This window comes from Pseudophryne corroboree, chromosome 4 (genome assembly GCF_028390025.1).
Source record: "Pseudophryne corroboree isolate aPseCor3 chromosome 4, aPseCor3.hap2, whole genome shotgun sequence".
NCBI lineage: Eukaryota > Metazoa > Chordata > Amphibia > Anura > Myobatrachidae > Pseudophryne > Pseudophryne corroboree.
In genome coordinates this window covers 559807210-559814001 of record NC_086447.1, presented here as the reverse complement: position 1 = coordinate 559814001, position 6792 = coordinate 559807210, and positions in this window count along the sequence as shown.

Sequence of the window (6792 nt, the reverse complement as noted above, 5' to 3'; positions counted from 1 at the left end):
GAAGGCTAGTAGGTCCCAGATCCCTTATAATACCCATTATTACACCCCTCAGTCAGTGTGACTGTATTGATTATATATCCATGCCCCACTGACTGTAGCAGGCATCGTCTATACATGGCAGTACTTAAAATAGAGTATTATAGCATATTGATATATCACCAGCAATGATTGTAGCAGGCAGATGTTAGACACTGTACTTAAAATAACACTGTCCACCCACCATCCCCCACTCCCACCTGATTGGAATTTGAAGTAGGTGGATGTTTTATAAAATTAAAAAAAATACTGTAATAAATTAAACTGGAACACGTGTCATGACTGGTCACACACACAGTACTGCAGGACTGGAGACACAGGCATGCGCTGGAGCTGACATCAAAAGCTGTGTAATCACTGACATCCTGCTGGGAGTATTCAGCCAGCCCACCTTTTAGACAATTTCGGTGAAGCTCGTGGTCCACAAGAAATGCCCTTTATACAGCCTTGTTGGTGGGCTCCCTGGGACCAGCAGGACCCTAAGCAGCCGCTTTGGTTGCCTTGTGGTAAATCCTCCTTTGGTGCCACTGTGCATTTATTATTCACATAAATAATAAAATAAAAGCCTTTGAATTGCTGCAGTGAGAGTTGAACTGCGAAGTGAAAAATAAAGAATTTTTTCTATTGTTTGTACTGTTTTGTACACTTTACCTTAGTTTACTTTGGGGGTCATTCAGATCTGATTGCTGGGCAGCGATGTTTGCTGTCCTGTGAACAGATAGTCGTCAGCTACAGGGGGAGTGTATTTTTGCTGTACAAGTGTGCGATCGCACGTGTAGCGGAGTTGCACAAACTGATTTTGTGCAGTCTCTATGCAGCCCAGGACTTCCTCAGCCACTGCGATCACATCAGCCTGTTGGGGAAGGTATTTGACATCAGAAACCCTCCCTGAAAATGCTTGATCTCGCTTGCATTTTCCCGGACACTCCCTGAAAATGGTCAGTTGCCACTCACAAATGCCCTCTTCCTGTCAATCTCTAGGCGAACACCCGTGCGAATGGATCCTTCGCACAATCCCGTCACGGACCGCTGATCCCCATTGCAGCCATCCGTTGTGCCTGCGCATTGTGGTGCATACGCATGCGCAGTTCGGATCTGATCACCTGCTGTGTGAAAATGCACAGCAGTGATCAGATCTGAATGACCCCCTTTGTTCAAATCCCTGTGACTCCACACAGTTTGAACCAAGCTGCGATTTCAATATATATATATATATATATAGAATAAACGACTGCTCCGGCACTCCATATAGTCCAATGCTGGACTAGTCTTGCTCTGGTGCCCTCCCCGACCAGGAACCGGTGGCATGCAGGGAAAGAATTGAGGCGGCACTCAGAGGCTTGAAATAGCATTCATATATTTGTGCAAATGGTGCAAATCATATCGACGTTTCGGGGACCTATTCCCCTTCTTCAGCCTGTTGGGGAAGGTATTTGACATCAGAAACCCTCCCTGAAAATGCTTGATCTCGCTTGCATTTTCCCGGACACTCCCTGAAAATGGTCAGTTGCCACTCACAAATGCCCTTTTCCTGTCAATCTCTAGGCGAACACCCGTGCGAATGGATCCTTCGCACAATCCCGTCACGGACCGCTGATCCCCATTGCAGCCATCCGTTGTGCCTGCGCATTGTGGTGCATGCGCAGTTCGGATCTGATCACCTGCTGTGTGAAAATGCACAGCAGTGATCAGATCTGAATGACCCCCTTTGTTCAAATCCCTGTGACTCCACACAGTTTGAACCAAGCTGCGATTTCAATATATATATATATATATATATATATATATATATACCTACACAATGTGAGTGTCTGCAGTGTCGGGAAACACAGTCCACTGCCCCCTTTTTACCACAGAATCAGGCGGCACTCCACGGATTTGGTGTAACAGGTGAAACTTTATAAAACAGACAGCATGAGAGTCCAACATTTCAACACCGCGGCGGGTGTTTTTGTCAAGGACACATGGTTGTTGTCTTTCACCGTTTTTCACAGCATAGCACCTTGAAAAAAATGCCTGTGAGGCATTGAAACGTTGGTGTTTCACTATGCCTGTCACTGTTGATTTACTTTGATGTGATTTAATACACGCCTTTCATGGCTGAACAAACCCGAGGAGTGCCGCCTGGTTCTTCAAGCTGAGGGGAGAGGAGTCGCAATCCACCCCAGAGAGCCATCTTTGGTATATTAGCAGTGGAGCAGGGCACCCCAGTAGTTGTCTTTTGACAGTGAGTGCCATTATAAAACCAGTGGTATATATATATATATATATATATATATATATATATCAATCACAATAGGCAGTCGGCGGCACTCCACTTAAGAATAAAGTCAAAGTAATAATATTAGCCAATGCCTTCCCTATTGTCTCCACACTGGCGACTGGACAAAATGCATGTAAAAAGGTCGGCGGTGGCACTCACGGCATGAAGAAATCAGACAACACGTCCAATAGTCAATGTTTCAATGTTAATCACCAAACATTTTCGTCAGGACAGATACACATGCAAAGAACCAACTCCCCTACATACCCGCGCTCACCTGTCATAATGACGTCATCATGGGAGGACAAAGGAAAGCATCACGGAGGGGGACCCGAGCAGTATGTGTGTGTATGTGTATATATATATATATATATATATATATATATATATACACAAGTCTTGCACTCAGAACAAAAAGACACGACACTGCAAGTTGTTGCCAACGTTTCAAAGCAGACAGCTTTTTCGTCAGGGCATAAACAATACAAACATACACTCACCCATTTATGTGCTCACCATCACCACGCCGCTTCCCGCCGCCGGCCTCCTCCGTTCAGCCGTGCGCGGGTTGATGACATCACCGTGCAACCCGTCACCATAGAAACAACTGTAAACAATGTTTTACAATATAACAGTGCTCAGATGTTACAGATAGACAGAGATGGAAACATACAAACTGCACCAAAGTACTATGTATCCTGCTATATAAGCTAATGCATAACAATAGTCATTTAACTAATCATATAATGCACTAAGTAACAGGGCTATAGGAAACTATGTAAACCATTGTTTTCATTAAGCCCTTTAGGGCTGAGGGTATCAAGCAAAAATATCCACCTAGCCTCACGCTGCCTAAGCAGCTTAGAACGGTTACCTCCTCTGGGTAATGCTGGAATATGATCTATTATCTTATGTTTGAGTGAAGTAGGGGAATGTCCTGCCACGGCAAAATGCCGGGCAACAGGTTGTTCACTTTTTCCAGAGAGGACAGCCTCCCGGATCGCAAATCTATGTTGTCCCATTCTAACCTTAAATTCGCAGTCGGTCTTGCCCACATAATATTTACCACAAGGGCATATCAATACATAGACTACGAATTTAGATGAGCAAGACAAATGGTGATAGATTTTAAATGTTTGATTTTTAAAGGGATGTTTAATCACATCACCGGTCAGCATGTAACTGCATGTTACACACCCGAGACATTTAAAGCAACCAGGCTTTTTATTGCCCAAAAAGGTGAGAGGCACATTACGTTTACCAAACCCCGTAATGTCGGTACGCACTACAAAATCACGGATATTCCTGCCCCGTGAATGACAGCACATGATCTTTTTGTTGTCTAAACCCGTAAGCTTTTTATCAGAGGCAATGATGGGCCAATACGTATTAACAGCTTGTCTGACCTTATCACTAGCTAGATTAAACCTGCTAGGCCAAATAATCCTATCAGAAGTAGATTTAGCATTTTTAGATTTAAGGGTATCCGTTCTAGGAATTGCTAATACTTTTCTTTTGACTTCTAAGAGTGTCTTTCTATCATATCCCCGTGCTTCAAATTTATCCACCATTAGGTCAAGTGATTGTATGGCCTCATAATCCTCACTGCAAATGCGTCTCGCACGTAAAAATTGGGAAAAAGGGAGACCCCTCCGTATGGGCATGGGATGATGGCTGGTCGCCTGCAACAATGTATTGCGATCAGTGGGTTTAACAAATAAAGATGTTTTAATTTTGTCCCCGCATCTTTAAATTCTAACATCCAAAAAATCAATGCTGTCAGTGTCAGATTTACAAACCAGTTTGACAGGGCTGTCACTGTGGTTGTGTCGTTCAATAAGGGATTGCAATGAATCTACATCTCCCAACCACAGCAGCAGCATATCGTCAATATATCGTGAATAATGTAGTATCTTGCTAGCAATATTGTGATCATTAAAGAAAATATCCCTCTCCATTGAGATCATATAAGCATTTGCATACGACGGGGCCACCGAGGACCCCATCGCACACCCAGCTAGTTGAAGGAAAAATTTACCATCATAATAGAAATAATTCCTACTTAATACCATTTCCAATAAGCAGCAAAAGAAATTGACGTCAGGTCCCTTATACCAAATATTATCAGTAATAAGTTGTCTAGTTGCTGCAATGCCTTCGGCATGAGGTATACAAGTATACAGTGAACTAACGTCAATGCTGCTGAAAATGATATCAGAGGGAAGTTTATCCAACTTCATCAGTTGTAATAATAGCGAAGTCGTATCCTTCAACACATATGGAGCATTTTGTACACAGGGCTGAAGATATGTGTCTAAATAAATAGACACTGGCTGAAAAATAGATCCCCGGGCTGATATGATCGGTCTGCCCGGGGGATTCAACTTATCCTTGTGCATCTTCGGAATCGTGTACAAAATGGGCTTGATGGGACAATCAGTCATAAGCAAGCGAGCCACATCATTTGAAATAATACCGCTATCAACTGATTGCAACAAAAACTTGTCAAGCTGCTTTTTAAATTCATCTGTAGGATCACAAGGCAGTAAGCGATAAGTGATGTTATCAGACAACTGGCGGGTAATTTCATTTTTATAATCAATTAAATCCTGAACAACAATCGAGCCGCCTTTATCAGCGGCCCGTATAACAATATCCTGTCTAGATCCTAAACTCTGTAAAGCCTGATACTCTGCTTTTGAGAGGTTAGAATGTCCCCTATCAGCTCTTGAATGATCGGTATCTACAGCAGAGTCAACCAATCGGGTAAAGGTCTTAATTGAGGCATTATTTGATGAAGGATCAAAGCTCGAAGGAGCTTTTAATTTCCGTAATTCAGGTGGAATAACATCTTGCTTGTTGTTAGAGGCCACAGCCCCAAAATGTTCCCGTAATTTGAGTTGTCGATTTAATTTGAACATTTCTGTTTTCCAAATAAACGGATCAAACGAGGTGGTAGGTACAAAGTTCAATCCTTTTTTGAGGACAGATTCCTCAACACTGGAAAGTGGTGTACTTGAAAGATTAAATATTACTTCTTCCTGGGGGCCGATGTTTTTTTGGGATTGCCGCTTCCACTGGCCACCTCTTCTGTTGTACCTCCGTCGGCTGCACGGTATTTCCAGTGTTGAGGAATCTGTCCTCAAAAAAGGATACCCTTAAATCTAAAAATGCTAAGTCTACTTCTGATAGGATAATTTGGCCTAGCAGGTTTAATCTAGCTAGTGATAAGGTCAGACAAGCTGTTAATACGTATTGGCCCATCATTGCCTCTGATAAAAAGCTTACGGGTTTAGACAACAAAAAGATCATGTGCTGTCATTCACGGGGCAGGAATATCCGTGATTTTGTAGTGCGTACCGACATTACGGGGTTTGGTAAACGTAATGTGCCTCTCACCTTTTTGGGCAATAAAAAGCCTGGTTGCTTTAAATGTCTCGGGTGTGTAACATGCAGTTACATGCTGACCGGTGACGTGATTAAACATCCCTTTAAAAATCAAACATTTAAAATCTATCACCATTTGTCTTGCTCATCTAAATTAGTAGTCTATGTATTGATATGCCCTTGTGGTAAATATTATGTGGGCAAGACTGACTGCGAATTTAAGGTTAGAATGGGACAACATAGATTTGCGATCCGGGAGGCTGTCCTCTCTGGAAAAAGTGAACAACCTGTTGCCCGGCATTTTGCCGTGGCAGGACATTCCCCTACTTCACTCAAACATAAGATAATAGATCATATTCCAGCATTACCCAGAGGAGGTAACCGTTCTAAGCTGCTTAGGCAGCGTGAGGCTAGGTGGATGTTTTTGCTTGATACCCTCAGCCCTAAAGGGCTTAATGAAAACAATGGTTTACATAGTTTCCTATAGCCCTGTTACTTAGTGCATTATATGATTAGTTAAATGACTATTGTTATGCATTAGCTTATATAGCAGGATACATAGTACTTTGGTGCAGTTTGTATGTTTCCATCTCTGTCTATCTGTAACATCTGAGCACTGTTATATTGTAAAACATTGTTTACAGTTGTTTCTATGGTGACGGGTTGCACGGTGATGTCATCAACCCGCGCACGGCTGAACGGAGGAGGCCGGCGGCGGGAAGCGGCGTGGTGATGGTGAGCACATAAATGGGTGAGTGTATGTTTGTATTGTTCATGCCCTGACGAAAAAGCTGTCTGCTTTGAAACGTTGGCAACAACTTGCAGTGTCGTGTCTTTTTGTTCTGAGTGCCGCCGTTCAAGACTTGTATATTTGGGGAGTTGCTTCACTCTCCTAATTACGGAAGGCAACAGACAGAGTAATCCTGCTACGCTGAGAGTGCCGGGCCACAAGTGATATAGATATATATAGATATATATATATATAGTGAAGTTCTATTGTTTGTACTGTTTGGTGCGCTTTACTCTAATGCCCTCTGTTCAAAGCCCTGTGACTTCCCGCAGGTTGAACAGAGCTGCAAGTTGAAAAAATATATAGATCTATTGTT